Source organism: Cryptomeria japonica, chromosome 1, assembly GCF_030272615.1.
Source record: "Cryptomeria japonica chromosome 1, Sugi_1.0, whole genome shotgun sequence".
Classification (NCBI taxonomy): domain Eukaryota; kingdom Viridiplantae; phylum Streptophyta; class Pinopsida; order Cupressales; family Cupressaceae; genus Cryptomeria; species Cryptomeria japonica.
Window position 1 is genome coordinate 356,645,562 of NC_081405.1, and position 12,297 is coordinate 356,657,858.

The following is a 12,297-nucleotide window of genomic DNA, read 5'->3' on the forward strand; positions in this document are numbered from 1 at the left end:
TTAAGAGGTCTCCCAGCCTTGAAAACCAAGGTTTGATATACCCAAAGGTACGGAGGAGAGCTATTCTCAAGCACTGTCATTGACTTGATTTTCATCAAATCACATTTATTTTATAGTGGGTTGGAGTAGTTGGCGTTAGTCATTCCCCTCTCACCGGCCTTAATGGCTTAGAGTTATTAGCTCCTCGGGAGGGTAGGCCTGCTAAAGATATGCACTAATGAAAGTAAAGGACGAGTCTAGCTTTCTGGTCACCTAAGAAAGGTGAGAGAATACTCGCCTATCATCAAAACATATAATACATGATTGTTCATTTCCTTTAGCAAAAATAAGTGTGCCTAGAAAATTTAAAGAAGACATAAAGTTTGGTTGAGTCCTCCTAGGAAAACTGCAAAATAGATGCATTAGTAGTCATGATATGTTTTGGATGAAATGAAGCTTTGACAAGCGTAATATTCGATAATCGTCCTACAAAAACAAGTTAGGTTGCCAAAAAACTCACAAACAGACCAGGGTTAGCATTAGTAATAATCAAATTGAAGCATGAAAACCCTAAAATGCAAACTGCTTTAAAAAACTAGAGTAGAATTTCGTACAACACTATTTACTTGATCGTACGAGTGTCTTTTTGTGACCGTACGAGTGCAAAATGGAGCTCGTATGACAATTCAGTATCCTTAAAAGCTCGTACGAGTCAGAAAGAATTATCGTCTAGGTGCGAAAAGGAGCTCGTATGAGGCTGAAAAGGAACTCATACGAGATTCAGATTCACACTCGGCCAGAAATGAAGATTTGATGATGCTTGAGAGGCCAAAAATGAGATTTTCGGCCCCACGGTGGGCGCCGAAATGCCATGCTCTGTGAAGTGTGATACCTGCAGCTGCAACACAAAACACTCGATAGATCATTACAAGCATGGTTAGCAAATAATAAGCAAACAAAGATGAACCATGACAAAGTGACCTATCACCTCCTAAGAGATGCGAGTATGGATTTGCTCTCAGATCCGAATAAGCAATCCTAGTGACTTGACTACACCTAGATGGAGGATTTGAAATGATAATGATATGCAAAGATGAGATTGATTATGCTAGATTGATCCAAGAGACTAATTAAGCTAATGATATGCATGATTAAGCTATGATGATGATGCAATTAAGCTAGAAAAGAGAATGATTAAGTTACATGATTCAATAATTATGCTAGAAAATGATCAAATTAAACTAAATCTAAGATGCAATTGCTTAAAACAACAATGCTCAAATGATATGCCTATAGTAACAATACATAAGATGAATATGAGATGGTATCCTTATTGCTCCAAAATGGGGGATATTTATAGGATTTCCAAGGCCAGGGGTGAGGTGGCAGGAATCAACGGTCAAGATTGAGTCTGAAGATATTAAGGGGGAAATTGGAGGAGGTTGGAGAAGAGGTTGGAGGAAGAGACACTTGTCATCTCTATGGTGACAAGTGTCAAGGAGCTTTGCTCATAAAAGGACAAGTGTCCAAGAGAGGAGACATGTGGCCAAAGTGCCATGTGTCTCAAGAAGAAAATATCCACACCATAGGAGGTTAGAATGTGCAAGATAGGATAGGGTTAGTTAAACCCAAGGTTAGGTGGAATGGGTTAGGTTAGAGGGATGGTTAGGTTAGGTGGTTAGAAGTTAGGAGGCATCTAGGTAATTTGAATTTAAAAATTCAAATAATAGGAAAAGACTAATTAATTCTCAACAACTCATAAATTGATTTGTTTTAATCAATTAGAGGATTAGAAGAATTGATTTAAATGGGGAGGGAGATTAATTAATTTGAATTAATTAATCAAAGGGGACTATGGAAATGAACCTATTAAATAAATCCTTAGATTTATTAATAAGTAGATGAAAGGGAGAATTTAATCAAATTGCCTAATGAATTCAATTAAATTAGGAAGGGGGATTAATTAAATAATTGCTTATTTAATTAAATATCTTCAGACCATTTTTAGGTGTATACACCTTGTATTTATCAAACTTTGGAATTTCAAAATTCAAGGGAAATGAAAGCATAACCAAACTTCTGTAAAATTTATAAGGAGATATGTCCTCAAGTGAATATTGTTTGGTAGATGATCTTGTTTTCATTTTGACAACTTGAGCTTACAAAATTTGTATTTGTTGAACAAGGGTACTCAAAGGATTCACAAGATAACTTTTATCATTTTTGCTTTTATGCAATTCAGCTTGATTAGTTCCATCATTTGTGGTTGTACTGGTATTATTATTGGTATTATCATTGTCATTGTTTTCACTTGTTTCCATAAGCTTGGATAAATCAAAGTTGGATGGAAGCTGTAAACCTAGACGTGCAAGGTGAAGGAAATATTTCTCCTTATCTTTCTCCATAACCTTTTCCATGAGCTTTTAAAACTTTGGATCTTGCAATACATCAAGGACATTTTGCTCATCCAAATCACTATCACTACCATTGTCAAATTCTGGGGACAAGTTTTCTCCAAAGAAACCTGTTGAATCATCCTTATTTTTCCCTTTAGAAAAGTATAACATTTTTTATATATTTGCTCTTTGATTTCTTGTTTCAACCATATGAGGTTTCTTGCAAACCACATTATAAGTTGGGAAATCTATAATGGTTGTTTGTCTAGATCAATAAGAATATTTATATCAAGATTCCTAATGTGAAATTTTGATCTGATTTATGAATTTGCTAATCTTGGACTATTAAGAAATAGTGATATCAAAGTAAGTCAAGATTAGGAGATGATAGATCCCTAGATGGTAATAACTCACTTTGCCAAGATTTTGATTATAGTTCTTAGGTTGAAAGGATGACAAAATCTTGGTGATAGAACCAAATCAATCAATGGATAATACAAATCTTAAAAACACCAAAGTGTATCTTGATTTTTTTGTATGTAATAGGGTCTTATGAGTGAAATGCTAAAAAAAACTTTTGATTTGGCATGAAATCTCATCTGTGTTGATCAAAATGTGTTCTTCTCAGAAAAGGGTATCCAAAATAATTTTTAGATTTTTTCATAGACCACGAGAGATACCCACTATCACAAATGTGCTAAAATGGATGCGCTATATGTTTTGGTAAATGCGCTATTATAATAGGTGAATGCGCAACTCTATTTTCCAAAAGCTCTATTCTATAGTGTAAATGCGTTAATATTTAAGGCAAATGCACTAAAAGTGTTAGGCATATGCTTTGTTCTGGTGAATAAAAGCGCTATTCCATTTAACAAATGCGATATTCTGAGTGATAAATATGTTAATCTGGGCTATAAATGCACTATTTTAAGTTTTCTCACAAATTTTCTCCATCCATTGCATTGATTTTTTTTATTTTTTTTTCTGATGTTGATTGGGATGATTTTTCTTTGTTTTGATAATAAACACAACAAACACAATGTTTGCTTAAAGAGAAAATAAAAAGACAAGCACAATCCTAGCGGTTGGTCAAGACAATACTCGTTGGATCCCACACGTAAATTAATCCAGCCATGCCTATTTATAGCAGATAGCCTAGGATCTTGGTAGCATTGGCTCCCCCATACAACACATTCACTTCTTGGGCATACCAAGTTTTGGATTCCAATAATGGAATTGTTATCTCTACTATAAATCGTGAAAATATGGGCCACTTCAGAGGTCCAACCTCCTGTGCCAACAGATAGAAGGTTTTTAGCTTCTACTCACAAAAGTTTCTAGTACATGCATCCATTTGGGTGGCCATACATGTGGTGTTCCTCTCTTTATAAAATGAGGCTTCCTAGCTCTTATGAGTTTTTATGCATCACATGGATGCTGAGGGAGACTGAAATCGGTATGACACATCGACACCCATCACTTATGATTTTCCTCGCAAGTGCAATTAATTATAGTGGCTCAGAAGGACTTGGATTTAGCCTGTTACCATTTGGGTCATTCCCTCTCACTTGGCCTTATGGGATACTCGAGAGGGAGGCTCTCTAATTGGTAACACAACCTATGAAGTGAGTTTGGTTTGTTGATCACCCAGTTAAGGGGAGAGCATAATCACCTATCACTTTTTGCAGACAAAGAAACTAATGATTAATTGACTTCCTCAATTAATCTATGTTGTAAAATGAGTTTTACAACATAGATTAATTTAAGAAGACAAAGATGAATTTTTTTTCTCTAAAATGTTGTAAATTTACTGCCTAATTAAACTAGGTGAAACAAGTATGGTTGAATTACTATCCCCCAATTAAACTAGGTTCCTAAATGCAAATTAAAACTCCTGTAAAACCACTAGTTAGTATTGGATGGTCACGTACCTGCAAAAGTATTAGGTAATAAAAATGAGATAAGACTATGTAAAATGAATGCACTACAAGGTTATGCAAATGCGCTAAAGAAATCCATAAATGTGCTAGACTATGGAACAAATGCGCTACCCCGCTAAAAAATAGCGCTATTGTAGTGTCGTAAATTGTACACCCTTCCTAGGGTGGTACAATTCCACACTTATTTTAGCACTCGCCTTACTGTGTTTGCATCTTGCATTTTAATTCCCCTTTAAGCATTTAATTAATTAATTAAATTAAATCAAAAGTCATATTTTATCATTCCCCACATCATAAAATTGGGCCCTTTACCCTAAGTGTGCCCATTTTTATTTTATTCCTCTAATAAATCATTTAATCACAAACCCTAATTATATCCTATTTCGACCTTTAAGGCCTGATTTCGCATATCAAAACATCTCGAAATCAATTGTAACTTTGGGATTCGCTCTAATATCATCATATCTAATGACCCTAAAAATTTGGTAAAAAGTTGGTCGGACCATGTGCAAAGTGCGCATGGTCCTCGACTTTTTTCCCAAAATTTCAGGAGCATAATCCTATGATATTATAATGCTTAATCCCAAAATATTGGCAGGAAATTCAAATCCTAGGTCGGCCTAAAGACAAAATTAAGTTGAAATTAAGATCTAGGGTTTCATACATAAGAGTTCTTTCTTCATTTGAAGGGATCTTTCTAAGAATCTAAGAGCAAGTTTTTGGAGCACAAGGAGCCTTCTATGTAGTGAAATAGAAGCCTATGTGGAGTCTTCAACAACATTCAACAATATTTCATTAGGAGTCTTTAAGACATTGAAGAATAATAGGAGATCACCGACTGACAATTGGCTTGTACCCCTCCCTTAGGGGTTGGGTATGGTTTCATGTTATTTTCATGTCTTTGCAAAAGATTCATTACATCAACTTGCATATTTGTATTCAGGCTTTAGATCAATTTGCATCATTGATTTAGAGCATTTACTTTGTCAATTACAAGCAATTAGGGTTTACTCTTTAGGGTTGCTCTAGATATTTTACTTTCATCTTAGGGTCTTGCACAAACACAAGATTCCTACACACACATTTTCAGTATATTATCGGCTATTTATGAAGGTGGAAATCACCAACACAGGGTTTTCATTGAGGCAAAACCCTATAGCCACCCAAACCCTATTTTTTTAGTTGCAGGTGCAGAAACAGGTACCCGAAAGGCTTCCTGAATCAGAAAAAGGCATAAGTACAACCCACAACCCTCAGATTTGCCCTAATTTGTCAAGGAAAGGGGCATGACACCTTGATACTACCTAGGACAGGGGCGTGGAGCCATGGTCCCCCTTAAAATCAGTATTTTTTGACAAGGTGCAGGCTCAGGGTCTCATAATTGCATCCTCCTAGTTACAACATTCTGCCAGATTCTCAGGGATAGTGGCATGGCACCCTGGTCCTGGTAAGTTTGGATCAATTTTCAGCATTAGGTACACATTAAAATTTCTCCTCCTTTTCTACTTTCAGTATCTCAGTTTCAGATTTGCAAGTTGTACAATTTTAGTTCATATATGCTTCATTGTTTATCTCCTAGTCTAATTGATCAATCAAACCCTATTTTTCTCATCACATACAACAAGAGGAATAGAAAACCTAAGAGATAATCCTTGGATTTCTCTTTCTCACAATAATTATCCAAAGTGAGCTATCTCCTTAGGCTCTTTTGTATTTCCAATGTGTTGGCTAAAGTGGGATTAGGTCCTAGTCACCCGGTCTCGCTTTTTCCGCCACCACAACTACTATACTAAAAAAAAGTGCTACACTACTAAATGAAAGTACTATTATGATAATCAAAAGCACTATAGTACAAAACAACAATGTTGAACTATTAAATGAAAGCACTAAACTGCTAGATGAAGAGACTAAACTGCTAAATGAAGACACTAAACTGCTAAATGAAGACACTAAATTGGAGGACAAAACCACAACTCTGTGAACTCAAAATATGCACAAATGAATAATGAAAAATTAGAAAAAGTGAGGCAAGGGCCCCATGGTGAATTCCAAAATCTTTAACCTAGAAGAAATCAATTAAGAGATCTGAAAGACTAATCTAAGCTACCACAAACTCAAATCCTACAGAAAATCCTAGATTACCAATGAAACAAAATAAAGAAAGTACACTACAAATAGTAAACCTCCAATTGTTGTCCCATTGTTTCCTATCACCTTTGATCTTGATTATTGATGCATTGCTCTCAGACTGCACTATTTATGGTTTTCAAGATGACAATAGAGGAATGGACAGTGGTATTCTAATATGATATGTAGGGATAATATGCAACTATATGAAAACTATGCTAAGCCAAAGGCACACTGTTAAAATATTGTTGAAATGCTCTGATTGCTCTAAAATGACTTGATTGCAAGATTATGGCTAATTTTAAATTGCAAGAGAAATGCACTTTTTATAGACTTTGCATGAGAAAAATCCCATGTGGCAAGGATCAACAGTTGAGAGTATATCTTGAAAGATTGATGGCTATGAGTGATTGGTTATAATGTGAGAGAAAAAGAAGGAGAATGTTCCTCCTACACATGCAGGATGGAGGAAAAGGTGGAAGAGGAGTCCAAGTGGCAGCTTGCTAACATTGACCACAGTTAGAAACTCCAAGAATATAGGATGGTTGGAGATAATCTAGGAAATGTAGGACAAGTGGAGTTTGACCAGGATGAGGTGGACACAACCTCCTCCAAAGATGTAGGAGTAGTGGAGAGAATATAGGGAGTGAGAGGTGTTGGCCATTTGGAGGAATTGATTATGTGTTGCATTGATGTTTTGTTATTGATGTCAACACTAGTTGTTTGGATGCTTTACCGACACCCTTCTGATCCTGATAGGTTGAGTAGTTTTTGGTTGGTTTGGATCTGGCATGATCCGATAGGCTCCAGTATGGTTTGGTTATGGAATTGGCTTATTCATGATACTCATGTTCATATTTAGTAAGTTAGTTTTGGTCTGGTGATCAGATTCTATCTTGTTTTCTTGGAAGCTTGGCTTGTGGTTCCGACGAGGGTTTCATCGAAAGAGCTTTTGATGAAGATCTTTGATGATATGCATAAGTGGTGTTGGTGCAGCTTCTGGTGGAGATTCAGGATGCTTTCGATAATCATGTTCGAGAATTGGCAAATGGAGATCATTGTTTTAGCGTGTGGACCTATATTGGGTCCCAGTTGATCTAGGTTATGGACCGGCTTAATGTAACGTGTGGATTGGACCTCTCGATGTGTTTTCGGGATGTCTTATGTGTTGGATATTATTTGTTTGGTCTAAGGCCGACATGTTTTGTAATTATGTGTTTGGTTTATTGTCTGGTGGCCGACCTGATTGTTTATGGTTGAGGGTTTGTATATATATGATGTAAGATCTCATTGTAGATCATGATAGGTATAAGGTCAGGATATGGATATGAATATGTAATGTGTGAATAATGTAATATCATTTAGGCAAAGGATTTGGTCGATCATTGGAGATCGAATTGGGTTTATGTAAGAGGATTTAGTCCTTCGGTATTGAGTTTAACTGGAGCTGTACTTAGGCATATGATATGCTATCTTTGCAGTTCAACACTTCTTATGGATCGTAGTCTAGATTTCTATGTAGTCAGTGAAACTCCTTTTTTGATGAGCAGTACGCTCTAGGTTCTTGGCCTTCCTGCAGGTGCAGACCCTTCAATTGTAATTCACATACTTACTGCATAAGTATTATCTAACTGTGGGTAGGCTTCCCATCGTGGTTTTTCTCTTTACTGGGTTTTCCACGTATAAATCTTGGTTTCATGTGGATGGTATTCATTCTCTGATTATTGTTTATGCTTAATTTGTTTAACTGCTATTTTGATATTAATGTTTTGGGTTCCGGTATGATAGTTTTAATTGCTTAAGGTTCCAGTAATCTATGACAACTGATTCACCCCCGCCCCCCTCTCAGTTGTCTTCCAGTTATTTAAACTATCTAACAGTTGGTATCAGAGCTTTGGTCCTCTCTACAGAAAGCTTAACCGCTTGAGGAAGATCCTATGGCGACTAACAGTTCAAGTTCATCCAGTTCGTCTGGAGCTATTTTCTGGAGGGATATTCCTAAGCTTGATGGAACAAATTACACAGTATGGAAGATTCAGATGGAGACTCATCTGAGATGTCTTGTCAAGGAGATTTGGGAGATCACACAGAATGGTGTCACACCTCATAATCCGGCATCTAGAAATCCTCCTTCAACAAACTTGGATAAGAAGCTTGAGAATGATTGTAGAGCAAGAGAATCCCTATTGTGTGCACTTTCTGATCAACAAATAATGAGATTGATTAACAAATAATCTAGAAAGGCTATATGGGATAAGTTGGAGACTCTTAATGAAGGTGACCCTACAGTGAAGATTTCTAAACTTGATGGTTACCGAGTGAGATATGAAAACCTGAAAATGGAAGAAGATGAAAGGATTACTGCATTCATGGAAAGGGTAAATGGGATTGTTATGAGAATTTAATGTTGTGGTGGAACTCTGAGAGAAGATGAAATTGTTTCTAAAGTTTTGAGAGCCCTACCACCGGCTTACAAGATGAATTCTACTGCTATTAATGAATTGAGTACAATGGCTAATACATCTGTCAATAGAGATACTTTGGTTGGGAAATTATCTACTTTTGAGCTTGAAGAATTTGGACCTTCTAGAGCTATGAAGTTTGAACCCACTTTTCATGCATCTGCATCAGCAACCAGTAAGCAAGATTGGAAAGATTTGTATGCAAAAGAATTGGATGATATGAAGAGAGAAGATGAAGAGTTTGAGAAACTTGAAGCACTATTTGCTAGAAGAGTACCTAAAGGACCGATAGGAAGTAAGTATGAAGGAAAAGCACATTTTAAATGTTTTGCATGTAATAAGATTGGTCATTTTGCATCTAGATGTCCTGAAAAAAATTCAAGATTTGAAGAAAAAGTTAGAAGATCATTTAAGCCTAACCCTCGATATCAGAACAAGTATAAGTACAAGAAAAACATAGACAAATCATGCTACATAGCAGATGAGGAAGGCATTACTGATTCTGATGATGATTTGACAGAAGACTCTGCTAGTGGTTCCGACAATGAAAAGGAATGGGTGTTTCTGGCTATTAAGGAAGATGTTTCGGCACTGGAAGAGAATGTACCTGAAGAGAAGGCACTTGCTGCTAAAATTGAAGACAAGGATGAATGGGTAATTGACAGTGGTTGTTCACATCATATGACTGGGGATAAATGGAAGTTTCTATCTTTGCAAGAATTTGATGGCTGTCTGGTTAGATTTGGAGATGACAAAGCATGTGTGATCAAAGGAAACTAAAACATATCATTGGATGGTAAGAACAATACTGACAATGTTTATTATGTTGAAGGTTTAAAGCATAATCTTTTGAGTGTAGGACAATTGGTGGATAAGGAATTTCAATTACAGTTCAAGGATGAAAAATGCAAAATCATTAACAAGTCTGGTTTGGAGATTGCAACCTGTACACAGACAAAAGGTAATATATTTCATTTGAATTCCGGTGAGAAGACATGTTTGATTACATAGATTGATGAGAGTTGGCTATGGCATAAAAGGCTGTGTCATGTGAATTTTGATTGCATTGTGAAGATCAGTTCAACTAAGGCAGTTAGAGATATACCTAAGATTGAAGCTCTATAATCTGGTATGTAAAGAATGTCAAATGGGTAAACAAGTCAGAACCTCTTTTAGGAATATACAAGATAAATCTAATGATGTTCTTTATCTTATTCATATTGATTTGTGTGGCTTTGCTAGTGTTAAAAGTTTTCAAGGTGATAGATATTTCATGCTAATCATTGATGATTATTCTAGAATGATGTGGGTTACTTTTCTAAGGGAAAAATATGAGGCATTTGAAAAGTTTAAGATCTTTCAGGCTAAAGTGGAAAATGATACAGGATTGAAGATTAAATGTTTGAGGTCAGATCATGGTGGAGAATTCACATCGGGTGAGTTTAATAACATTTGTGAGAAGCACAGTATAAAGAGACAATTTTCTGCTCCCCGGACACCTCAACAAAATGGAGTTGTGGAAAGAAAGAACATAACTATCTTGGATGCTACTAGAACAATGATGATGGAAGCTAGTCTACCTCATACCTACTGGAGAGAAGCAGTGAGCACAACGATTTATACATTCAATAGAGTACATATCAGAGGAGAAACCGGTAAGACACCTTATGAATTATGGTTTGGCAATACACCTACAGTCAAGTATTTTAGAATCTTTGTTAGTAAATGTTATATCAAGAGAGATGATATCATTGGAAAATTTGATCCTAGATGTGATGAAGGCATATTTCTTGGTTATTCTAATGAAAGCAAGGCATATAGATGTTATAACAAGAGATTGTAGAGAATTGTGGAGAGTGTTAATGTCAAAGTGGATGAGCTAAATAGAGGTCAAATCAGAGTTTATGAGAAGGAACCAGCGGTGGAAATGATTATATCTGAACCGGTAGCAAATTTACCGGAACAGAGTGTTGAGCCAATTACTCCGACAGTATCAGAGATTTCTATAGTAACTGAAGAACTAGGAAGAGGAACAGAGTCAGAAGACTCCTAGGTATGTGAGATTGAATCATTCAGAAGATCAGATCATTGGGGATAAGAACAATGGAGTAATGACAAGAAGAAGACTGACAACTAATGAGGTATGTTTAATTTCACAAGTTGAACCAGTATCAGTAATTGAGGCATGTGAAGATGAATATTGGTTGAAAGCTATGGAATAAGAATTAGATCAGATTGAGAAAAATAACACATGGACTTTGGTTCCCTGACCTAAAAATAAGAATGCTATTAGAACTAAATGGGTTTTTAGGAATAAATTGAACGAGGATGGTCAAGTTGTATGGAATAAGGCTAGGTTAGTTTGTAAAGGATATTGTCAGAAGGAAGGAATTGATTATGGTGAGACTTTTGCACTGGTAGCTAGGATTGAAGCCATGAGATTATTTCTTGCCTATGCTGCCCATAAGAACTACAAGGTTTATCAGATGGATGTTAAGTGTACATTTTTGAATGGAGATCTTGATGAGGAAGTTTATATTGAGCAACCTAATGGTTTTTCACTATCAGATGATACAAACATGGTTTGCAGGTTAAGGAAAGCTTTATATGGATTGAAACAAGCACCTAGAGCTTGGTATGCAAGGTTGGATAAATATCTTTTGAAGCTTGGTTTTAGTAAAGGTAATACTGACATTAATTTATATTATAAGGTCATTGATGATGATATACTAATTATTGAAGTATTTGTTGATGACATCATTTTTGGAGGTGAAGATAAGTTATGCATCGAATTTTCTAAGAATATTGAGAAAGAATTTGAGATGTCTATGATTGGGGAAATAAAAAATTTCTTAGGTTTGCAGATTACTCAAATTGACGAAGGTATTTTCATCTATCAAACTAAGTATGCTAGGAAATTGTTGAAGAAATTTGGTATGGGAGATTCTAAACCAGTAAGTACTCCTATGATTACAAGTGAGAAATTGTCAAGAAAAGATGTTTCTGCACCGGTAAATCCTACAAGATACAAATCTATGATTGGAGGTCTGCTTTATTTGACTCAGACTAGGCCTGACATAATGAATGTTGTTTGTATTGTATCAAGATTTCAGAGTGATCCTAGAGAAAATCATGAGAGTGTGGTGAAAAGGATTTTTAGATACTTACAAGGTACATCAGAATATGGTTTGTGGTACCCTAAAATTGATGAATTTACTTTATGTGCATATACAAATGCTGATTGGGCTGGAGATGTTGATGACTGGAAAAGTAATTTCGGTGGAGCTTTCTTTCTTGGAAAGAAATTTGTTTCATGGATCAACAAGAAACAATCATGTAATTCTTTGTCTATTATTGAAGCTAAGTATGTTGTTGTTGCTACTAATTGTACAC